Source organism: Piliocolobus tephrosceles, chromosome 4 (assembly GCF_002776525.5).
Source record: "Piliocolobus tephrosceles isolate RC106 chromosome 4, ASM277652v3, whole genome shotgun sequence".
NCBI classification, from domain to species: domain Eukaryota; kingdom Metazoa; phylum Chordata; class Mammalia; order Primates; family Cercopithecidae; genus Piliocolobus; species Piliocolobus tephrosceles.
In genome coordinates this window covers 172,766,001-172,792,549 of record NC_045437.1, presented here as the reverse complement: position 1 = coordinate 172,792,549, position 26,549 = coordinate 172,766,001, and the positions used below count along the sequence as shown (strand labels likewise).

The 26,549-nt window shown below is 36.3% G+C and overlaps 1 pseudogene; it reads right to left on the bottom strand.

Annotated features, from left to right (window-relative positions):
- Positions 1–7,107: 7,107 nt before the first annotated feature.
- LOC111530896 lies at positions 7,108–7,245 on the bottom strand (annotated as a pseudogene).
- Between the last annotated feature and the right edge of the window lie 19,304 nt (positions 7,246–26,549).

Here is a 26,549-nt window from a genome sequence, read left to right as displayed (position 1 = left end):
ATGAAGACAGTTCTTTCCAAGAATTCATCGAATCCCAAAGCATGGATATTTATGCTACAGGAATAAACTTATTTCTTGTTGGCAAAAATGGGTTGATTATAATGGTTCTTATTTTGATTAATAAAGATGTGTTTGAGCCTAGTTATAATGATTTAAAATTCATGATCCAAAACTACAATTACTTTTGTACCAACCTAATATCTTACTAAGGTTGTCTGCATTTCCTGAATTTGAGTGTAGGCCTCTCTAGCTAGGTTGGGGAAGTTCTCATGGATTAAATATGTTTTCCAAATTCTTACATTTTCCCCATAATTTTCAGGGATATCAATAAATTGTAGATTTGGTCTCTTTACATAATCCCGTGTTCCTCACAGATTCTATTTATTCCTTTTTATTATTTTTTCTCTATTCTTGTTTTCTGGTCTTTATTTCAGAAAGCCAGTCTTCAAGCTCTGAGATTCTTTCTTCAGCTTGGTCTATTCTGCCATTGATACTCGTAATTACATTATGACATTCATGTAGTCCGTTTTTCAGCTCTACTGGGTTGATTTTTTCCTATACTGGCTATTTTGTCTGTCACCTTCTGTATCGTTTTATTGTGATTTTTAGTTTTCTTGGATTAAATTTTGATGTTCTGCATCTCAGTGATGTTTATTCCTATCCATATTTTGAATTCTATTTCTGTCATTTCAGTTATCTCAGCCCAGTTCAGAACCCTTGCTGCAGAGGTAGTACTGTCTTTTGGAGGAAAGAAGGCACTCTGGCTTTTTGAGTTGTTAGAGTTTTTCCACTGGTTCTTTCTCATCTTTGTGGACTGATGTTTCTTAGGTCTTTGAAATTGCTGACTTTTGAATGTGTTTTTATTCTTTTATTTGATGACCTTGAGAGTTTTATTGTGGTATATGGTGGGTTCAGTTGATTGGCTTCATTTCTGGAAGATTTTAGGGGGACCAATGCTCAACTCCCAACTCTTGGACTGAATGAATTCTTTAACTCTGGGGAACTTGTATCAGGCTCTGACTTTGTTCTCTGGCTCCTCAAGTTCAGGAATCCAGTGCATTGTGTGGAGCTGAGGTGCTTCTAGATTACTGGCCACTACACTCTGATGGTTGGTGCCAGTCAAAGCATTTTGTAGTGCTGTGTCAATGAGATCTGTCCTTGTTTGCATGTGCCAGTAGCAGCATCAGCAATAACTTAGCAGGGCGCATGCTCATCAGCTGCTGCAGGTTGCTAACAGTTGCCAGGGTACCTGCCTCCATGTAGGCATTCACAACAGTGGCAGTGACAGCGTGACTCAGGGGGGTGGGGATGCCTGCAGCATCTGTGCACGTGATCATGTTGATTGTGGTGTCAGCATGGGAGAGGGACACTGAAAGACACATGTTTGTGTGCACTGTCTGTGCCCCCTCAGGCAGGGGTGATTGCTCAGGGCAAGGGAGGGTCCATTCTTCTCTGTGCCTAATCTCACTCCTGTAGCTGTGTTTGCACTGGGGTGGAGTGGTGGCTGGCTCTGTGACCCCTCAGGCTCTGACTGCAATGGTGTTGTGGTGGGTCAACAGGGATGCCCTGCATTCCCACCACAGCACTGGCAAGGCAGGGCACATGCAAGCAGATATATGTTTTGTGAATATTTTCTCCCAGTTATATGCTACCATTTTATTTTGTTGATTATTTCTTTTGCTGTACAGAAGCTTTTTAGTTTGATACAGTCCTACTTACCTATTTTTCTTTTGTTCTCTGAGCTTTTGGTGTCATGTCCAAAACGTCATTGCAAAGGCCAATGTCAAGAAGCATTTCACTTATGTTTTTTTCTAGGAGTTTCAAGTCTTACATTTACGTCTTTAATGGATTTTTAATGAATTTTTGTATATGGTGTATCATAAGGGTCAAATTTCATTCTTTTGCATGGAAATAACCAGTTTTAACACCATCATTTACTGAAAAGACTATCATTTCTTCATTTTGTTGTCTTGGTGCCCTTATCAAAGAGTAGTCAGCTATACATTTGCTTAGATTTATTTCTAGGTTCTCTATTTTGTTTGCTTGGTCTATGTGTCTATTTTATGCCAGTATCATACTGTTTTGATTACTATAATCTTGTAACATAATTTGAAATCAGGAAGTGTGATGCTCCTAACTTTGTTTTTTTCTCAAGATTGCTTTGGCTATTTGAGGTCTTTTGTGGTTCCATATTAATTATAGGATTCTTTCTATTTTTATGAAAAATGCATTAAATTTGTTTATTATTTTAGGTGGTATGGATATTTTAACAATATTATTCTAATTTACGAACACAAGATATCTAGATATCTTCCCATATATCTGTGTCTTCTTTAATTTCTTTTTATCAATGTTTTATTGTTATCAGTATATAGGCTTTTTAGCTCCTTGGTTAAACGTATGTCTAAGTATTTTTTATAGTTATTGTAAATGGGATTGTTTTCTTGATTTCCTTTTAGATAGGTCATTATTGATGAAAAGAAATGCAACTGATTTTTGTGTGTTGGTTTTGCATCCTGCAACTTTATTGAATTTATCAGTTCTAGTAGGTTTCTTGGAGGGGAGGGTTATTGTTGACTGGATGCCAAACATTGTAAATTTTATTTTTTGGATGCTAAATATTTATATATTCTTAAAAATATTTTTGTATTTTGTTCTGGGAAATAGTTTCATTCTTTTGAGTATTAATTTTAAAATTCTTTAGGTAGGTCCAGAACAGGCCTTAGTCTGAGGTTGATTGTTCTGTACTGTGAGTCAAGACCTTCCTCATTTTTCTATTCAATGCCCTGTGAATTACTAGTTTATTTTGATTTTTTCAGATGGTTTTCTCCTGGGCTTTGGGTAGTTTTTTGTTTGTTTGTTTGTTTTTTGATTTCTTTTGTTTTGTTTTTGCATATATACATTGGTCAGTACTTTGTTGAGTACTTGTAGGGGACCATTCATAGATGTCTGATGTTCTCTCTGTATACAGTTCTCTTCCCTCTGGCATTCTATCAATGCTCTATAGCTGCCTTGATCTCCCCAGATTCTCACCTCCATTTCTTCAATTCTGGGAGTCCTCTGAGTTAGGCTTTGCTTTCTTTTTCTATGTCTCCCCCTGAAATTTGTTTAAGGCTATAGGTTGGGGCACTGAAGGGCTCACCATTTTTTTCTTTTTTAATGTCTCTGAGGTATCACTGTCCTTTGTTGTCTTATGTCCAGTGTCTTGGATATTATTCTGTCAACTATTTTATATGGAATTATTGTTTGTTTCAAGTGGGATGGGGAATCTGGTTCCTGTTACTTCATCTTGGTTGGATTTATATTTTTTGTTACCTATTTGTAGAAATAAATTTTCTCATTGATGGTGACTCCCAAGATTTTGAATACATCATTATTGAAAAATCTTGACCGAGAATTGTATCTAGCCATTTAAAGCATTAAACTTAATATTGAAAAACTATATTCATGAAAGCAAGCTAATGATTCTCATTAAATATTTTAAAATATTTTATTTGGACATATCATTCACATTTAATAATTATTAACTTCTCTAGAACTTTGCATTTTGTGCTTATAATTACTTAAGAAAGTGTAATGAATTTTAAAATCAATTCCAATTTAGATTCCCTTACATCTCTCTGGTTTTCCCCAGAGTGCTATACAAATATTATAATTTTTTATTTGTACAATTACATGAAAAATGTTTGGAAGCTTTGACTTTAAAAATCTGATTCAAGCAGCAAACCGTCTCTCTTGAAAAATGCCTACAGATATCCAATTTTATATATAATATGGGAGCACCTTTAGAACTTCCTGAAAAATGATTCGTGGGCTTCCTCAGTCAAGCCTTTCTGTTCTGGTGAAAGGAGGGGCTGCAGGCCAGCCTTCACTAATACTGTCTCTCTCAGATGAGCATCTGAAAAATATTTATTAGGACTGAATTCAACATTAAGAGTAAAAATACATCTTTAGTAAGGGCTGGGTTCTACTGTCAGTACTTACAGCTGAAATCAGGTACAGTTAAATTTACTTTTGAAAATCTCTTGATTCTCCTGTAAAGTGAAATACCCATGTTTGTGTGTACAATCCTGTTTTTTGGTTCATAAACATACTGAACTCTGAGAATCCCTGAGTTATAAAGAAAAAAGGAAATTTCTATTTATAGATGTTTGGGTTACTAAAATATTACTGCCTAAGCTTTTCAATCTCTAGGTTAAATAGGATAAAGTTGGAAATGTCTAATGTGAACCTGAAGGTACAGTGTTTAGTTGAAATCATTTTAAGTGTAAACATCTATAACCTAAATACATGTAAATAGATTACTTTGTTATTGTGAGGATTAAATAAAATATTGGAATCTTGTTTTATGAAGATTGTTGGAAAGTGAAAGTGATTTGTGTTCTAAAGTTAGGGTAGGGTTTTTTTTTTTTTTTTTTTTTTTTTTTTGGTATAGAGAGAATTATCCTAAGTAAGCTTAGCAATTTGAGAGCGCCCAGTGTCAATTGAAATATCATTGCAAATATTGATTCACCCCTAAGCATGAAATAAAGCATGACCTTGTAAATTTTGAAAGTCTTTAAAGTTAATGTTTTTTATATTTTAGGACATTATAAAGTTCAAATGCCTTAAGAGTTAGGCATGTATATGTCTATGTAACTTACAAGATAAAAAGCAAAATCTAAGCCCATAATTCATATGAGTAAAAGCCACAAACTTTTCTGAGCAAGGGATTTCATAATATGCCCTAAGATACTACCTCCTTTTAAAGTTTTGAAACCCCCTTTTATGGGGAATACAATAACAACTTCAACTCAGTAGTCAGGGAAATAAGAAGACTCTTTCTAATTGTGAGAAAAATAAGAATTAAATAGCCATAGTTTACTGGAGACTTCTTTCATAAGAATGCATCTTATAACAGTGGGATGATTTAGAAATATGCACAAATGATTAAAAAAAGTACATGCCTGAAAAGATTTCTTGTTTAGGTGTACACATGTATATGCTAAAATATTATGCACAAGAAAATAGGCAAGGACAAAACAAACTAAAAAATATTTGAGTACTGATGGTGCTTGGTTATTTCTGGCCTGAAGCAAAGAGATAGGCTGGGGGTGGAACCCATCGGTAGAGTCAGTGTAGGTCTCACTATGTTCTACTTTTTGACTTGGGTGATGGGTTTAGTAATATATTCATTACATCCATTCTTTGAAATAGTAAATATTAGATTTAAAATAATAATTAAGGATATTACAAACTTGAGGAAAAAATTATACTATTAATATTTTTGTGTTAAAATGTTATAGTATATCAATATTACTGATATTTTAAGTAGTTATAAACATGTAAGAGAATATGTCATAAGTTTGGCAGCCCCTTACCTCTAATGGAAAATGTTTAACTGAGTAATTGATTCAGCATTCTGGTGTTCAGAAAGTTTACCAAGTGAATAAACATTGTTGAGATACTAACATTATTAGGTTCATCATATTTATAAACTTAATTCATTATGTTTATGAGTTACTTAATTTGATAATTTGTGTTTATTAAGTCAGAGAAAAGAACTTTAAGAAGGAAGTAAAAGTCGTACATTTAAGAAATGTATTTAACATGTTTGAAGGTGTGTAGCTAAGACTTAATACAACCAAATATTATTCAAAGGTACTTAAATAGCTGCTGAAATCTGTTAGATTTATAAGTAGATGGTATGATTGGAAATCTAAATTTCTAAGCTTAAGGAAGAATCAGGATTTCTTAACTTTTTTATTTTAATAAATTTAACAGTAATGTTTAAACTAAAACTAAACTTCCAATCAATATTTTCTGGGAATAAAATAACATATTCATAACAAGTATTTAAAATATATTTAGACAACTTTCCCAGATAAATGCAGAATCTTGGTTTTTAATAATCATTAAAGCTGGGGTAGGGTTGAAATCATCTTATGAACATGTAGGTACCTGAATAGAAGGCCACAGTAGTTTCCTAATGAGAAGTCCACTTTCTGCTAGGAGATGAGTCAATCAATTCTAGCATGCTTAGTCAAATCTTCCTTAAAATGAGTTTGGGTTCATTGTGATGCAAAGATATACTGTAATCATAGCCTCAAATTTTATAACACAAAGGAAGAATGCAACGTCTTTGTCCTGGGGAAACAATTCAAATTAGCTCTTACAAAATAGCCACCTCCACTTTTAAACCATGAAAATAACATAGACTATTAATGAAGACCAACTCAAAAGTCTACTATTCAATTCAATGAATTAATGAATAAGTTTCTGTCATAAAACTATTAGCCATTACAGTTAAAGGTGAGGTCTTTTCAAAAGGATGACACTGGTTTTAATATATAGCCATGCACTGCAGAATGTTTTGGCCAATGGCAGACTGCATAGATGATGGTGGTGCCATAAGATTATTATATCATATACCTTTTTAATATAATATTGTATTTATTTTATTGCTACGTTAGAAGTGAAAATAAACTGTGAGAACCTGCAAAAATGTGCAACCTCATGAAGATTATGTAGCAATGGAGGTGCCCACTGAAGAAGGTTAAAATTGCCTTATCTTGTAGGAGGTACGAGGACTATACACACAAAGGGCATCAATGGCAAGATTATTGACAGCATCTGCCATCTGGAATTGATGCATCAATGGGAAGTTTAAAAGTAAGTTTAAGGGCTGGGAGCTGTGGCTCACACCTGTAATACCAGCACTTTGAGGTCATGAGGTCAGGAGTTCGAGACCAACCTGGCCAACATCACAAAACCCCATCTCTACTAAAACTACAAAAATTAACTGGGCGTGGTGGTGGGCACCTGTAGTCCCACCTACTTGGGAGGCTGAGGCAGGAGAACCACTTGAACCTGGGAGGCGGAGACTGTAGTGAGCTGAGATCGCACCACTGTACTCTACTCTGGGTGACAGAGCGAGACTCCATCTCAAAAAAGAAAACAAAACAAAAAAGTGAGCTTAAGGAAACATTGGCCACTTCTGACCTCTTAGCCAAGGTGTACAGATGAGAAGACAATGGAAAATGCCTAACATTTCTACAAACGCACTGGTTTACAAAACCGACACTCTCAAATGATGTTGAAATTTGCCCGTGGGAGGAGATCCCTATTTTAGAATGTTTGAATACACTGATTCTCCTGCTGGATAGTTTCCTTTGACAGAAGAGTATTTTTTTCTTTGTTTTTAATTTTCTTCAGTTTTTCCCTGTCAAACTTCCCTACTTTTGACATGTTTGGCTTATCACTCATCTTGAGTAAGGTAAACCTGTGGCTCACTCCAGACTAGATAGTAGCACCATATTCTTACTGTGTTTTTTCTATGGTTAGATAGACAAATAGCATTGTGTTCCAATTGCCTACTGTACTCAGTGCAGGTTGGTGGCCCAGGAGCAATAACCTGGGTTTATAGTAGAATATGCCATCTAGGTTTGCATAAGTGCACTCTATGATTTTCACACAATGATGAAATCATCTAATAACACATTTCTCAGAATGTGTCCACATCATTAAGCAACACAAGACTGTAATTGTTTTGTTTCTGGCTGCTATAAATGACAACATCAGCAGTTGAACAAGGCTGGTTTTGATTGTAATCATAAAAGTAATCAAAAAGTAACATTTGTAAATTTAAAAGAAAAAAGCTTATATTTTCTACAGAAGGAAGATTTACATCCAAAATTGTTTTTAAATAAGTTACAAGTTTAAAGAAATGGGCATAATTAGGTTTCAGATGGATCCCTTTTGCATCTCAACCCAGGAGCAGAGAAGATTACAGTTGAGAAAATCTTGGGCTAGTTGTTATTTTGTGTGCAGTTTTCTTAGGGTTTTCATGGGTCTTTTACTTAAAGCCTTAAGACATTACATAACAATGAGCTTGGAAATAGTGTTTTTCTCTTTAATATATAATTAAATATGTTTATTATTTAATAATAAATACCTAGTTTGCAGTTGTGGAGTCTATAATTCAGTTCTGCAATGACATTGGCGGGAGTATTAAGTAATGAGTGCAGAGAATTGAACAAATGTAACACAACTATTAACTTTCATTCTGAAACTTCAGATCTTTTATAAATTACATTGTCATCACTAGTCACCTACGAAGTTAAAAACCTGTTCTATAGTAAGAGACACAATTGAAGAGACTTTCTGAAGGTCACCGAAGACTGAGGTTTTTATTATCCAAGAGGCCAGAATTACAAATATTTGAACATGGATGCCTACTTGGAACTCAAATGAAGAATGGTTTACTCTTTGGGAAGAATCTGGAGATCAATTCCCGAATGTAGGGATGACTTCTATTTACTCATGGGATGAGGATAGAATGTAAACATATGTTTAAGCATGAAATGGATTGGAGTTACCTTAAGAGCAAGGTGTTATGCTACTTAGGAGACACAAAACAATATGATGAGTCAGGCTATAGTATGTATTTGGAAGACAGAGAGAGTGGTGGGTGGGGGGGGGGGAGAGAGAGATAATGAGAGTTAGACAAAAAGAGAGATATAAAGAGAATGAGAAAATAACATTATAATTATGCTAAATTATTGACATATTTTCTTAAAAAATAAATTCACAGATTACAGTTATAGAAAAATGCATTGCTGTATTTTTATCCAAGCATTCATTATATAAGGATAGAAGACTGTGCATTTAATTATATGAATAGCACTTAATGTCATGTAATCTTGTTTGAAGACTAATTTATTGGATCTCCTTTAGACAGTGACAATTCAATTTGCTTTAGCTTTGTTAGAAAACCCCTCATCTTCTAATTATATCTGTTGGTGCATGAGTAGACACAGAGCAACAGATAACACACTGACAACTTGCAGACCTAGGGGCGAATATCTGTTATCACAACTTGTGGAGTTTAGACAAAACATTAGTGAAATTGATGTGTTTTTCTAGGGATGAAGTAGCAGAAAATACTTTTTAGAAGAAAGAACTTGTCTTCTAAAATATAGGAAGCTATTCAAAGAGAAATATATTTAGACTAAAATTAATTAAAACAGATGCATAATGAAATAGCTTAAAATAAGCAATAGAAATATGCTCCTCATGAAGGATGAAGTTCCTAGCTTTGTATGTGAGCAAAGTGTACCTTCTTGAAAATTTTTCTAGGAGAAATGAGAGCCAAATTTTCAGCACTGGCAGAGAATTTTAATTATCAGAGCAAGCTGAAGAATTAATGGACATAGCTCTAGAATGTGAGTAAAATAAATCATGTTCCCCAATGACCAATTTCTACTTAATTTTCTGCTGGAAGTGAATAGTCCTGAAATTCTGATTACTCTTATTTTAGTGATGTCCAGTGTCCCTGCATTAATTTAGGGGTATCAGTCATTGTTGTATTCAAAACAACAAATACGTCTAAATTCAATGAATCACTGAGAATGACATAATTTATAGTGAATATAAAAATCTGCATCAAAGTTTGCTCAAACAATAAAGATTCATGACTGTGAGATATAAACTGTGGATAATAAATTTGTGACTTGAAGTTTTCATATAATACTGTGGAAAAAGGTGTATCAAACATTTAAAAAATGAGTGTATCCTGGTGTTCTTATATAAGGAGAGAAATCAAAAATCCTTTATTTCTTCATAAAACAAAGAACTTTTATCCTATAGTGCCTGTGACCTGAACCTCAAAAAAGAAATGAACATTACCTCCCCCTGTTTCCCATCCCTGCAATCAACTTTTTTTTTCTGCCAAGGAGAAAATCTGTTGTCAAATTACCCTATTGTCCTGAGCAGTGGACAAATAACAGAAAAGCTTTGAACTCATAAAACATGTTTCATCCGCAAAGTACAAAACACTTCAAAAAAGAATAACTCATACATTCACATAATCACCAAATCTCCTCTTCTTGCTGGGGTGGTGATGGGGTTAGGGTAAAATGTTGTAATTACGTGTTCTACTATACTCAAGGAAAAAAATAAACTTAGAAAAGTAAATACTCTCAGATAAGGAAGCATTGAAAATATCACAGATGACTCAATGGGACTCAAAGCTTATTAAACTCAGTGATGAGCAAGTGGTTGAATGTGGATTTAGAAGAAGTGGGAGTACACTAGGATTGGGACTGGGTAAGAAAGGAGCCTCAAATGACTCTGAAGATTGCACAAATGCCTCATTTCAGTTGTGCGCTGGAGATGCTTCTTGGCCTCATCTTAGTGTCAGCAATCCTACTGCTAGGGCAGTAGTCCTGCCTGATCTGATGTAGCACTGCTGACTACCCTTGGATATGTGCTTCTCATTCTCTCTCTCTCTCTCTCCCTCCCCCCCCCCCCACCGTATGTGTGTGTGTGTGTGTGTTTAGGGGTGGGTAGTGGTAGTGGTGATGTTGGATTTGATTGGGTCCAGACTGGGAGGAAATCCTGGGATATGGCAGGCATTGGCCAGGGGTGCCAAATGTCTGGGCCGCACCAGCAGTTACCAGGCACCTGCAGCCTTCCAGGTGCTCTGCTAAGCTGTATCTCCTTTAGTCCTTACACACCCTTTAAATATGTATTATATAACAGAAGAACTTTGCAGAGGCCATATGTATTTCAGGGTCAGCGTCTATGATTTGAACTCAGTCCAGTGTGACTCCAAAGGCAGTGCTCTCTATTCCACGGTGGGATTTATCCATCTCATTTGTTAATTCAGAGAGTTCAGTTCCACAGCACTAGGTCTATTCTAAGACAGGGCAGTCTCATTCCATTTGGCAATGGAAAAGAAAATTTAGTATCTTATGATTCCCAAGTCATGATTCAGAAAACTATAGTGTAGATACTAAACATGAACAGGTCATTGTGACTATTTTATTGTGATAATATTCAAATATATGACATTTTCTTTGGTGATTTTTTTGCATTTTTAATGGATTTATAGGGAACCCTATTTGTTCCCTATCCAATAAGCATTCCAACCCCTTTTTCTTTCTAGTAGAATTTCAATTTTATTTAGGTATCAACCCTTTTCCAGTCAACCTCTTTGACTCAGAGGATGCTAAATCCAAGCTTAACTTCAGATGTGGTTTCTGATTGATTTGCTGGTGGTAATCCCATCCCCACTAGCAACCATTGGTCTAGGAACCCAAACTTGAGCTAATCAGTTAACGAAAACTACATTGTATTCTTAGTCCAGGCAAGGGTACTGATGTAAATTGGCCCAGTTCGTTTGAAAGGAAGAGCTTCAATTGCACAATTGCGGAAGTCGCTCTTCTCTTTCTCTGGATGCTGCTATATTGTCACTGGCCTCCATCCAGCAATCTAAAATGAACACAAAATTTCAGTTAAACAGAAGAAACAAGTCCGGGAGCCCTGCTGTACATCATGACGACTATGGTTAATAACAATATATTGTATCCTTAAAAACTGGTGAGTAGATTTTAAGTATTCTCACCACACAAAACATGACAGGTGTGTGAGGTAATGCACAAGTTGAATAGCTTGATTTAGCGATTCAACAATGTATACATATAACAAAGCACCATATTGTATACCATAAATATATGTAATATACAATGTACTGTACACCATAAATATATACTTTATATATGTATACAAATATATATTCAACACTGTGTACATACATAAAAGCATCATATTGTATACCATAAATACATATACATATTATATATAATACAAATAAACATATATATTATATATAATGCTTTGATGATGTATACATTGTTGCTTTGTTATATGTATACAATGTTGAATCACTAAATCAAGCTATTTAACATGTGCATTACCTCACACACCTGTCATATTTTTGTGTGGTGAGAACACTTAAAATCTACTCACCAGTTTTCAAGTATATATAGTATATATTATATAATATATAGTGTGTATATATATATGTATTTTCTACCTGTCAATTTAAAAAAATCAAACCTAGATGATGCAGTGAAAGGCAGGTCAGGGAGAAGAAGACAACCTGGGCTTTTTATAGTCTCACCGAGTCACTGAATCAGCAAAATCTGGGCTGTCTGTTTTTTTATGAGACAATAAATGTGTTTACTGTCTAAATCAATTTAAGTCTGAGTTTACTTTTACTTTCAGGAATGAGCTTCCAAGATGATGAGAGAATCGTTCATTTTTTTTCATCAAACTATGAGTACCAATATTATCGGGTTAATCATAACATTAGTTGGAATTTGGAACATAACCCTTTTAAAAGCATAAATATAAATATTTATGTAGCCTTTTTACATACATTTGTGTATAAATATGTACATATATAGAAATATACATAATATACATGGCAGTTAATTATGCTTCTACATTCATTTTTGTATGGGTAGGACATATGTTATTAATCAATGTTTTATATTTTAAGCTCTTAGCATGTAGAAACTATAGTTCTAATTATTTGTTCTCTAAGATTCCCACTATAATCTTTTTGGTGATAATTAGTGCATTCTGAAATAGAGGGTCTCAATTAGCCATTCTGACAATCTATTCAGTTCTCAGGAGTCAATAATCTGAGTTTAGACTGAATTTTAGAAAATATGAATGAGAAGAGTAAATTATAAATTTTGAGGTTAAGTCTAAGTCATGGTCTACTAGAAGGTACAAAACCAAAAGCAAAGGGGAAGAAATGCAATGTGTTTGAAAATCAGTGAGGGTTGTTTTTGTCTTTCACTTGCCTTAAATTTCCTTGTTTGAATTATAGTAAGATCCTGTGAGTTTGATCTGGTCATCTCAACTTCCTGTCCAACAGCACTTTCTGCTTATCCCAAAGAAATATTCAAAAGGGAAGCAGGAGGTTTCTAAGGCGAAAACCAAAATGTCTTTCAGTTTCCTTGTGTAGTTTGAAGCAGCGAATTCATGTAAGTGTATTCAGAAGATCTTTTTTGATAATTTGGAGACCATGCTTTGTAAATGATAAGCAATAATTTTTAAAACATATTTAAAAACATTCAAATCAAATCTACATAAATAAAAGGCTAATAGTTACCAGGCAAAAAAAGGCCCCTCACCATTTGGCAAAAATTACTTTAATATTTGTGGAGCCCCTGATGCCCCAAGAGTCGGTATTCCAAAGTTGGATAATGGCTGTACTGAGGCCAAATCACATTCAACTTAGGGAATTCTAAAAATTAAGAGCCTGGAGCCACTAGAAGTTCCTAAATATAGAGTTTGAAAAGGACTAGAATTTAATAACGTCCATGAATTGGACGAGTTTGTTGCAAGATGGATAAGGAGGATGTCATACATGTGTATAACATAGGTAGATACACTACCAAGCCATGGGGTAGTTTTGATATTATACCAATTGGTGAACTCCAGGGAATATTTTTAAAAAATCCTACTATATTAAAAGTGGACTTAAATTACTACATCGACTTCCTTACTCCACCTTATACAATGTATTACTTTTCATTTCTGCATCATATGGATTCATGGTGGAAACAAAATTTGATACAGTGCTGCCCTTAAGGCAGACAATCAAATTAAAATGAAACTGGGTACTTTGCTAAGCACCCACTAGCAAAAGGGTCTTAATAATTTGCTGTTACCACTCTGGAAAATGATTACTTTACCAGCTGACTAGTTGTTTCAGCAGGAAAAGTCCAGTTTAATGTTATAAAAATTGAACAATGGCAATACGTTTGCATTACGTGATATTAATGATAGGTATATTCATCCTGCTTTCCCCTAGATGTAGCCATATTAAGCTAAATTTCTCCTATATAACTGTAAATTTTAATATCTTACCAAGCCAAGCATGAAAAATTATTTCAGGTGGTTATTAGAAATACTTAGGGGCTCTTAGAATTGCTCAGCTAAAGTACCAGTTGGCATTTACTTGTTCTTGTTTCAGAATTTTGTAATATTTCTGACATTTATCCCACCATTTATTTGTGAGTGGTGAGAAATTAGTATATCTAAATGTTAGTTCTTGTGGTAAAATGTATTTATAATTTAATTATTTGAGGTGGAACAAAACACTAATTTGGAGTTTAGAAAGCTTTGAAATATCAGAAAAACTTGCAAATCTACATTTTTCTTATCTCTAGAAAATAATGAAAGGTCCTCGTTGTATAGAACCTGTTTGACAATAATGAGGTGACGTATTTGGAAACAATTTTTAAAAATGCAATGTGCTATATACTATTGTAGGATTTTATTTACATACTTGAGAACTTGCATGATCTATCAGTTTGAATGCTTTCAGCTGCAAGTAATAGACTCTGCAATTTCAAATGGCTTAAACATAAGGACATTTATTACCTTAATTAACAACAAGTCCATGAGTAGGGTAGCTACAGGGTTTGCTAACTCAGCAGTTAAATGGCATGCTCATGGATCCGTTGAAAAGGTACTTTCCTTTTATAAAATCTTCCTACTCTTAGCTGGCCAGCCGACTCGCCTCGTGGTTAAATATAGCTGCATCTTTCTAGGACTTTGATGCCTTATACAAGACTTACCTTGAGTCTCTTTGAAGAATCTATGAAGCCATTCCCTGAAATCTTAATCTCCTTGCCAACAGAATTCTCTTCATGTATGCCCCCTTCTTAAGTTAACCACTGTCAAAAAACACTGGATTGAAATGGTTGGTTTAGACTCAACGGGTCCCTCCTTTCTTCCCTTCTGGCCCAGGACTGGGAATGGGGAGTCAGTCTTCACTGACTGTGCACAGCAGTACTGAAACCCAGGTTGGGGCAAGGAAGAAGGAGAGGTGCTGACCCTTGTGTAGTGACCAACAATTGTTGCTAAAAATGGCCTTAGATACAATCGGTTCTGTGTATGTTAGGGTACTTTATATTTTTAGCAAAACAAAACCCCTACCTAAATTGGTTTGATTAACAAAGGAGTTTTATTAGCTTAATAACAGAAAAGTCCAGAGTTCCAACTGATATCAGGCATAATGATATGCAGATGTTGAGGTGGTTCTCTCATGGTTTCAGTCCCTTTTTCTATGAGCCTCTGGATGATGTCCCGTTCTGTAGATTGGCTTCATCATTGTCTTCAGTCTGGCTTTTTGGCAGCAGCATTGACAGCAGTGGTTTCAATTTTATAGCCTTATACCATGTTATCTAGAGGAAAAGAGAACTTCTAGTCATTGTAGAAAAGAGAAGTTTAGATCCCAGGCAGTCTAGCAAACGCATGGCCCACTGGTTCTAACTGGGGTCTGTACTCATTCTTAAACCAATAGCTGTGACTAGGGGGTGAAATCTGCTCATTTACCTAACTTGGCAAGGGCCCAACCCTGGAGTTTAGGCAGAGTCTGTATATCTAGACCTCAACACAGATAATGGGGTTGGTTGTTTCATTGGTTAATTCCTCAATCACAAGGAGACAAGGGAAATGGATGACAGGGAGGCTGTCAGAGTATGTCCAATGTGTAGTTAAATTACAGATAGCAAAGTCGACACACATAGACATCAAAATGGCTTGTACCAGCACATGTTGATTATAGACAGTGCCAAAATGTCGGATTTCTAACTCTCAAGGAGATGCTTCTTCCACTATGCCACAATTTTTTCCCTTTATCCTTGAATATTATCTCTCATCATAGTCTATTTATTTGTTTACTTATTTATTGCAGTCTTTATGAACATTTCTATTGGAGACTATTTTCAGTATTTGCACATTACATATATTTTCTTAGAGCTGGAAGAGTTTTGGCTCCCCATAAATTGAGTTTTCCAGATGTAAACATTGTTTCAAATCTGCTTTGTGCAGAATATGCTTTGTGGTATTCTTCTCAATTTGATGTACTTCAGGAAATATAAAAGAAAGTTATGGTTTAACTCTTTTCCTATTGAAATAAACCCCTTCAAGACTCCCAACTATAACAAATCAGAGTATATATATTTTATTATATTCACAAATGTCTTTATGAATGAAGCTACAGTTAATAATCTCAAATTAATGCTTATACTGTGGTTTATAAAAATGATTATCATAATTTACAATCTGTTTGACATTTGTTCTACATTGTAACTGTAAGGTATATTCTGTTGCTTGACAGCTTGATCTGCAGAGGAAGACATTACATGTGAAGAAAATCTCATTTAGCTTCTTCCTTTGGTCTTAACTATTTGCTTAGAAAACCCGTGGGTAAATATCTAGCTATGATTCAGTTCAGACCAGCAGTTCTGTCATTTAAAATAAATTTCTACAGTGTGTTTGAGAGAAAATCCAGCACATTGAAGAGTATTACTTATCACAGTAAGGACAGTGTGATTTTATTATTTAATAAGAGTCAATACAAAAACTGGATTTTGGACTTGGCATATTTGGAATAAACTAAATATTGTGACAAGCCTGTGAATCTTTGTCAGGGGAACCTGGATTTTGGTCTCAGTGAGCTACCAGTACACTTTGAAGCCACAGACAAGTAGCTCATTTGTCACATAAAGAGATGGCAAGGAGCTGCTGGTTGTCACATACTTTTCATAGCATAAACTTTTAAACAAAGAAAACTTTACGTGGAAGCCATTGCATACACAAATGCAAAAATGTTCCAGTTAAATCAATGGAAAGTTCAAAACTCGGCCAGAACCCTGTTCCACTTTTCTGCGTTCCTTCTCCTCCTCCAGCTGCAACTGAAGTGCCTCAGCAGAACCACAAACTGGATTTTAACAAATGGTAGAAATAGATGATTTATTTTAGAGACATTATTTGAGCATCTACTAGGTGCCACTAAGTGGGGATACAACACGAAGAAAATAAACCAAAACAAAATTGCAGCTCTCCTGGAGCTTATATTCTGAGAGGAAATGACCAAAAAGGCGAATAAATAAACAAACAAGATATTTTTGAAAAGTGATGAATGGAGTGTCACGATGGCATTTTTGGTGGGCCTGGGGACTTCACTGTTCAATGAGGGCAGACAGGAAGGTATCACTGAGTAGGTGACTTTCAAGCTGGCTCCTAAAAGATCTAAAGGGAGGAGCAAGCTGACGTGTTCCAGGAATAAAAGAAAGGCCAATGTGGCTGGAGTGTGAGGAGGGGGAGATGCCATGTCAGCTCCAGGCTTTATATCATGTTGAAGTTTGAATTCTATAATAAAAACAATGAGAAGCAATTTGATTATTCCAAAGAGGGAATGATAAGATCTGACAGTCATTAAAATGCTTCCTCTGGTTGCTGATTGGAGGAAGGAAAGAGAGAAACCAGTTAAGAGAGTTTCCCAGGGGTCCAGTAAGAGCTGATGCTGATTTGCACGAGGGTGATGACAGTGTAGATGCAAAGAAAAGGGGGAAAAATAAAGTATACTTTGTAAATTGATTCAACAGGACTTCCTGATGGAGTAAATATGTGGAATGAGGTACTGAAGAGGAAACCTAGTTTTATATTTGAGACACTGGGTAAATGAGGTGACTTTACTGAAATGATTGGGATTTGGGGAGAAAGAGGCTACAGTTCCTGGAAATAAACAGTTTTGTTTAAGATTTATAAAGTTTGAGTTACCTTTTAGACATCTAAGTGGAGATGTCAAGTGGGCAATTTGATATATAAATCAGTGGAAAGTTCGGGGTGATATAAATTTTAGAGTCATTGACATGCAGATGATATTTAACGCAAATGGAGGGGATGAGATCACCTAGGAAGAAGGAGTGGAGATAGAGAAAAGGAAAGTGTTGAGACCTGAGATGTAAGGCACTTTCACATTTAGACCTCTCTAAGAAAGTCTCTCAGGTCTTTCTTAGTGCAAAGATATCTAATTATAATTGTAAGAAATGTTAAATCTTCTTTACTGTATTTATTAAGTTCTTTCCACCTGCAACATTCTGTTATTGCCTCAGACTTTGTTTCTCTGTCTTTTGCTTCTTTCTTTCTTTCCTCTTAATTGGAAATATGTGAAAGTCACTGCTTAGCATGACATCATAGATCTATTTGTTACATATATTGTGATCGTAAGTTGGCATCTTCTTTTGTTGAAGTTATGGGCTAGTGGCTCTTAGTTATGGGACTAAATGGCTTTTAGCTGCTGACTGTCAAGCATTTACATGAATGTTGATTTGTGGCCCATGAAGAACTCACCAACATCCAGGACTCATCTTGGATACTGGAAACAACAGAGTAAACCCTGTTTGGATAGTCACTTCTGAGGAGTCAACACTCAAAATCATGCCTCCATTTTCTGTGCCAGTTGAGATGCCCATTGGTGAGTATTTTATCCTCTAATGGGGAATTAGGTAGGTAGCCTACTGGGCAGAAATAAATTTTACCTCTGTGTGCCAAAGGGGGTGGGCTAATTCATAAACTATAGTAGGCTGGGCTATCTATTGTCAAAAAGACATGATATTCTATGAAGATTCTTAATCATGGCTTTCAGGCTTATTCAGTTGAAAACAGTATCGTAAGCATGAACCATTGTAAACAGAAGTTGTCTATGCTGACACTCACTCAAATCCAAAGATTTCCCTCACACCAATTTCAATTAATTAAAAAATTCTGAGGATTCTACCTTTAAGATCTGTTTCAGCTCTAATGGTATCTCCTCTTTTCCATGGCCATTACTCCTATCTATCCACTGTGATGTTTCCTCAGTACTAGTCATCTGTTGTTTACTGTATTGGTTAGTTGTTACCACAGTAATATTGTGCAACAAACTATCTCAAATATCAGTGTCTTACAACAACAGATTTATTCTGAGGTAGGTGAGTGGTTAGAGCCTGTCATTTCTGATGATTGATGGTTCCACCATCTATTTGCATCCTTTATTTATTTATGTATTTTATTTTTTATTTTTATTTTTTATTTTTTATTATTTTTTTTTGAGACAGAGTCTCGCTCTGTCGCCCAGGCTGGAGTGCAGTGGCCGGATCTCAGCTCACTGCAAGCTCCGCCCCCCGGGTTCCCGCCATTCTCCTGCCTCAGCCTCCCGAGTAGCTGGGACTACAGGCGCCGCCACCTCGCCCGGCTAGTTTTTTGTATTTTTAGTAGAGACGGGGTTTCACCGTGTTAGCCAGGATGGTCTCGATCTCCTGACCTCGTGATCCGCCCGTCTCGGCCTCCCAAAGTGCTGGGATTACAGGCTTGAGCCACCGCGCGCGGCTGCATCCTTTATTTATAATGGTCCTCTGATGCCCTGGTTCATACACCATTCTACTTTTTTCAGACCCATAGGTCATTTGGTTTGAAAACGTTTCTCATCTCCTTGATTATGGGGATTAGTTCAGAGATGGTCATGCATGCTGTGTAATGAATCTTAGGCCTGGGCTGTGATTAGCAGAAGAGAATCCTCCCTTCCTTCAGACAATGTGGGGAGATGTGGCATGTGCCCGGAAGAAGAGTGCATTGTGTTTTCAAATGAGGGATAGCTTGGACCTGCTGGGTGACCCCTTGTGAAGTCTAAAGAAGTAACTGGAAGACAGGAAGGCAGGGAGGGGAGACAGAAAGAGCAGCTTCCTGATGGCCTCATTTGTTTAAACCTTGCCTGAAACCAACAGTAGTTCTGAAGTTTTTGGTTAGAGAAGCCGTCCATTTATTTATTATTTAAGCCAGTTTGCACTGGGTTTTCCCTCTCTTGAAATTGAAAATATCCTGACAGGTAGAAGATCACAGCATCATCTGCATTTGAGGGAACGCCAGCCCTGTCCTGCAGATACAGACACTTAAGGGCAGAAGGGAAACAAATGTTCATTAAATCCTGGTGCTATGAGGAACTCTCCACACATCACCTCATTTAATCCTCAGGCAATCCTCCGAGGTAAGGATTGTGCTGCCTAGATTTAAAGCAGTGGAATTGAGATTCAGAGACCTTAGGGGAATTCCTAAACTTGACTCTCTCACTCTGTTTCAAGGCTGCGCGAGGTGACAGAGAAAGCTGCATGTGGAAATGGTGCTGCAATTTATAACGCCTGCATTTTAGCCTTTGACTACTCAGTGCCTCATGTTATCCTCATTTTTGTCTCCATCTTTCCTATTGATTTCTCACTTTAATCCATCTAAGCTTCAGTTTACATGCTGCCATATTATGACCGGTCCTTGTAGCCACCCCGACAAGAATGCAGACATACTGCTTGATACTTAATGTTCCAGCATAAAGGTATCTACGTTCTTGGTGAAGGTGGAGACAAAAGCATATATTTAACAGCTCTGATCAATAAGACATTTGCCAAAATGAGCAGATTGATTTTATTGACACCTGCAGCAAGGGGTTCTCTGTACTTCTCCTCCTTTGAGTGCGTACGGTTCAGGGCATTGACACTGACAGCAAACAGAAGCCACGTTTAGCAATGGTCGGCTGCATCTGGAGATTTAGCTACTTATAATTAAAAGAGTTGAAAGAGAAACAGTTGAGATCTTGCAGCCAATTCTCTATACTCGTTAAAGAACCATGATGTTCTGGAAAGAAACCATTAAACTGAATCTCTAAAAGGAAAAGAGGCTGAGACAGAAGCCGACTTCATCTGTGGAGGTGACACTGCAGCAAGCTCATTTGTTCCATGGTCAGTGAGTTCTGGATCAGGAATTCTAGTCCCAGCTTCTGACCATCTGGGTGACTTTGACAAGTCATTTCTCCCCATGACAGCTAAGCATGATTCTAGGACTTTGATGGTGATATCAATCTGTAAGTTCTTTATGCTTTTTTTTTTTTTTTGAGTTAGTTTTTACTATACTCTGCAGCTCACAATTAATAGCCCCAACTTCAACATTGGATTTTTCTCTTCTTACCTTATTATTCTTCAAAAATCTATACTTTTTCTCCATGGTGACTGTTTTCCCTAACAGCAGATATGGTTTGATCTTTGGTAAATGTAGGCCTCAAAAATCCTGGATTTCCATCTGACTGTGCCGGGACTCTCTCCTGGTCCCATCATCCGTGAGTGGTACTTTGGCCAGAAATGCCAGACAGGCTCCATGTCAACTGTGAATAAATGGCCCTTGGGTTGGGATTTGCAAACCTAGCTGTGTCTGGGCTCATTGAAAAGAATGATGTGATCGATTAGCAATATCTGCCATGGCTGCCCCAGAGAAGGAGGAGTGGCACAATACTCTTTACAAGTCCTTGAAATGGGGTGTTAGTACCTGATATGTGTAAGTGTTAGGCATGGATGCAGAAAGATACAGGGCAATACTTTTTACCTTGACTTAGGCAGTTCTTTGCTTCTCAAGCTGTGGCTGCTACATTGGTGAGATGGATGAGGAGACATTCTGAAAGCAATGAAGCTGGGAGTAGTTTCTCAGATCCTGGATAGCACAGTATAAGCCTCAAGGTGAAGAGAGCCTGCAAAGGAATCCCAGGCAGGGTCCTGAGGCAGGGCTTCTCAGTGTGTGCACTTAGCCTCTGGAGTCAACTTCATCTAGATATCTGGCTGCAAATCCTCAGAGGGTTAAATACAACTTGGATAATGCTAGACAAAGCCTTTTTTACATGAATCTTACTATATACAATAACTATAATCTCTGGATAAAGTTTTCAAAATTGATTTTTGCCAGGATTGCCAACTATTATCATTGTTTTTTAACCACAATTACGCTTTTACTAGGGGTAGTTTTTTGAGTGCCTTCTCATCTTGAATAATTGAAGCACTAGGGTGCAGAAAAGCTCTTGTTCAGCTTCTAATTAAAACATGGTAATAGATCATAATCTTAGAATAATTGAGCTATGTCAAATTAGGCCCCCCAAATTGGTCTACTTATTGGCCATTGAACAAATCATACTCAGATCCCACATATTTCATGAAATATTCTGTTATGTCTTATCCACTCATTAATATGGAAAAATTAAATTAATATATATTTCAATTACATATACCAAATTATTTAGAATTACATCAAATTTACCTTCTTATTTTATATCATCCTCATTACGAGAGTGATGGAGCTTGGTTTTACAAACTAGCTTTTACCCTTACAAAAATTAGCACAATGCTGGATACAGTCAAATGTGTTCAAACATGTAAAATATTAATGTCAATATCTTAAGTTACTGTTTTAATTAAATAAGTCTTCCTTTGTTAGTCTGGCAAGAAAAGATTAATAGATCTGGTAAAGGGGAACCCATTATCTGATTCTTTTATTTACCAATATTTAGAAAAATCTCTATAGACCCAGGGTATGAGTTTGTCAAATGCTACCTTGTTCCATGTATTGAAATCACTTGTACCCAAGATGTAAAGAATATCCAAAAAATGAAATGTATCTTTGGCAATATATAATACAACTCACTTTAGGAAAATCTATTTGAGCTACAAATGACATTGTCATGTCAGCATCACTAAAACTTTCTCATATCTTCAGAGTGTTCTAATCAAATTTATGAAATCAACTTTTCATTTTAGAGGACACATTTTATGCTACATATACAATATAGCCTTCTTCTGAGTAAACTCTGAGATGTATGTAATAACTTCTTTTAGAAAAATAAGAAAGCAAAAGCTTATCTTAAACGGAAATACTTCAGAATGTTTGCATTACATCTGAAGAATTGCTGAGTATACATCCTTCAGACTTTTAAAAGTAGAAACTGTTACTGTTGCTCCACACCCAACCTCCCTTTTCTAAATTTGATGTCATATGGAAGAGAGATAATTTTCTTTATGGTTTGAATTAGACAAACAAATTGTGATGTATTGCATCTGGCCCTCTCAATAAAAAAGGACTAAAAAAATAGTTTGAATTCCATTGTGAATTAAACTAAAAATTCTGTTTTTCCAGATGTTTGTCTCTTGAGTGGGGATTATTTCCGGGGAAAGAATATTAATTTATAAAGTGTAATCTTTAGGCTTTTGGTGGTGTTGTTTTATGTCCCTTACATTCAGAATGAAAATACAGAGTCTCATAAGTGGTATAAGTAAAGACCAAAATTAACTAATTGAGGTATCTAACTTCTACCAGGGATTCATTAATTTACTTCTAAAAGCCTTTTTATTCTCCTAGAGTCTTCCATTAAGACACAAATACTCGGCCGGGTGCGGTGGCTCAAGCCTGTAATCCCAGCACTTTGGGAGGCCGAGACGGGCGGATCACGAGGTCAGGAGATCGAGACCATCCTGGCTAACACGGTGAAACCCCGTCTCTACTAAAAATACAAAAAAAAAAACTAGCCGGGTGAGGTGGCGGCGCCTGTAGTCCCAGCTACTCGGGAGGCTGAGGCAGGAGAATGGCGGGAACCCGGGAGGCGGAGCTTGCAGTGAGCTGAGATCCGGCCACTGCACTCCAGCCCAGGAGACACAGCAAGACTCCGTCTCAAAAAAAAAAAAAAAAGACACAAATACTCAAGGACGCTTAAAATTACCTTCACAAACTAACATAGGAGAGTGAAAGGTAGATTACTTGACACCTCATTAAATTTAGGCTAAGAGAATAGGCTCCAGAAAAGGGAAATAGGTTCTGGAAAGGAGATGTAGGTTCTAGAAAGGAGATGTAGTTATAGGGGAGAGAGGTAGGATATAGAAAGGAAATGTTGCCTGTGGAATGGGGATTTGGCAATGGAAAGGAGATGCAGGAAACAGAGAGATTTGGATACAACCAGGAATAGCTAGCTAAGAGGAAGTGTTGGGACTGGGAAAACGTTGCTTCAAAGTACTTTGAACTGAAGGAGATCAAGAGGGCCTGGGAACCAAGAAGGTCATGTTGACCTTTCCCACCTTTCTGTTGAAAGCTAGCCCGACGGAAATTCTATGACCCACTGCCTGAAAGTAGGTCAAAAGACCCCCACTTTCCAGAGGGTTCCTGCCTTATACCCAGGAGGAAGGAATGCTACACAGAGAGGTCAAGAAGAATACGAACTGATAGGCCTTGCTGGGTTTCAGAGCTCACTCCATTACCATTAGATCAGACCCTTTTGTCCAATCACATGTCTACATGACTGTCGATTCTTCCTTGAACCTAAGCATAAAAATAGACTGCTTTTCCAGGGTCTTTGGGTCTTCATTTCTAAAGGCTCCCATGTGACATAAAACTTGATTAGGTAAATTTGTTGTGTCTTTCTCTTGTTAGCCTATCTTTTTTTATGGAGTGTAGTCCATGACCCTGATGATGAGTGAGGAAAGGTGTCATACCTTTCTTCCCCTAGAAGGGGTTTTAAAATTTGCCTGATTATTAGAATCACCTGAAGAGGCTTAAGAAGGATAATTATGTTTTTTTTTTTTCTTATCATTCAGGGAAAAGTAATAAAGTATTCTTTTTTTCAAAATTTTTCAAACTATGGAAAAATCACAGGGCAATCAGATTTATAAAGGAAACTTATGCAGAGATGCACATTACTATGTGAAGAAAAGGAATGAATAGGCTTTCATTCTCATTCTTGGTTCTATGAATTTAAAATGTAAGTTAAAAGTATTTTTCATTCTATAGACTGAAATGAATTGTTATCCCAGATATTTCATAGATGGAATTAAGTAGTTATATCTCTTTGTGGGCCTTAAAGAGATGTAATTATGATTTTTCTTTTTTTAGATCATTGTATACATTTTAGAATATAGGCACTGATGACTAGAAAGTATGGCTACTGATAAGAGAAGATAATTATAGTACCTTAATTATTCCTCCCTAAAGCTCATGTTTTTTTTAGATAGAAAATAAGGTATTGGCTCAGATAATTAAATAAGCAATGATTTTCTTTTCTCTTTTGCCTCTAAAACCAACAAATATATGGTATGTGTGTTCAACATGTTGATATTTTTTAAAGCTAGTAGGTAATAATTTTTCTGGTAAATTATATATTGCAGTTGCTTGTCATACAATCATTTTTACATAGAAAAACTTATAAAAGACTAAAGGCTTTTTTCATTAAAAATTGGAAAGTTTTTTTTTTTTCCAAATTCTGCGTTCTGTTCAGTACTATTCAGTGATTTGAATCTTAACTAGAAGGAATAATACAGAATTGAATCATGTGCATTCCTTTGTGCATAACAATTTAGAACAGATCAGAGTGGTGAGACTCAGTCTTGGCCTTCTTTTTAGATGAAGAGTCTTCTGGATCAGAACTGTGACTACTGCCTCCACTGTGTAAAGCATAGGTCTCCTAAAACATCAGCCCATCTTTAATTATTTACTGTGATCTTTCTTTATGCCCCACATGACTTAATGACCCCATAACTTGGCAGAGTCTTCAGAGACAAGGCCCTGTTTTGAAGCCTGTTTCTTAGCAGTGAACCAAAGAAATGTAAAGATGATAAGTGATCTTCAGTTCTCATTCTATGGTGATTTGAAAGTACAGGAAACATGTTTCAATAAATTCTAGCAAGCCAATTTTATAATACAGTGATAATAATCTATGATCATGTGCCTCTTTTTAAGCAGACAGATTCTGCAGGCAAAACTGCCAATAGAATGAAGTATTAAGTGCTGTGTCAAATAATTGGCATTACATGTGCCCAGTGCGGAATCTGCCGATTTTGCATTTTGAGAAGGAAGAAGCTTACATTTCCTGTATTTGTTATGTTAAAAGAATAACTTTACTCAAATTAAATTTAATAGAGTTTAATTAAGTAAAGAATGATTCATGAATTGGGCAGCCTCCCGAGCCAGAATAGACTCAGAGAGACTCCAGTGCAGCCACGTGGTGGAAGATTTATGGACAGAAAAAGGAAAGTGATGTACAGAAAACTGAAGTGAGGTGCAGAAGCAGCTGGATTGGTTACAGCTTGACATCTGCATTATTTGAACACGGTTTGGACACTTGGCTCCCTTTGATTGGCCAAAATTTGGTAACTGGTCCAAGAGTAGTTTACAGCCTCTTTACACCTCCATTTAGGTTACAGTTTGCTACGTACAAAGAATCTTTTAGGCTGAATTTAAAATATGTGAAGAAGCAGCTTTAGGCCAAACTTGACTTAACAGTTATCTATAAAATATTTCAATCCCAGGAAATCATATCGTGCTTACAAGGACACTAAGATACAGAAAGAACAGGTATTACACCCTCTCTTTTACAGAGAGAAACGAATCAGAAAAGGTTAAGTGACTTATCCAGGAATGTATCATTAGAAAGTATTCTAAAAGTAGAGAATAAAATAATGACCTAAATTAGAACCCAGAAGTCTGGACTCTGAATCTTCTGATTCAAAGTCACATGCTGACCTCCAGCTAAAAGATCGACTGCATTGAAGTGGGAGAAACAGTTAGAGGAATCACTTTTACAGCCCAGAAGCTTATCACCCCAGGACAGAGGCAAGTGATTACCTAATCTCTGGAGCAAGACAATATGCTTGAAAACAAGGTGGGGTTAGGATGGGGATGGGGAAGGGCAAATGGAAGGAAGAAATAACTTGATTCAGTATTTTGAGCTCTCCTGTAACTTACTAAGGGCTTGCCTGAGAGACTTCTATACTGGAGAAAAGATTTCTTTCCTCAACACTTGCTGGATTCATGGCTGAGCCCCCTGTATCTTGTTGAAAGATAGATTAACAAGAGGAAAGCATACACTTTTATTTTATCTTATTTTACTTTATTTTATTTTATTTGTTAGTTTTTGAGATGGAGTTTCTCTCTTGTTGCCCAGGCTGGAGTGCAATGGCACAGTTTTGGCTCACTGCAACCTCTGCTTCCAGGGTTTCAAGCAATTCTCCTGCCTCAGCCTCCCGAGTAGCTGGGATTACAGGTGCCCACCACCACATGCAGCTAATTTTTTGTATTTTTGGTAGAGACGG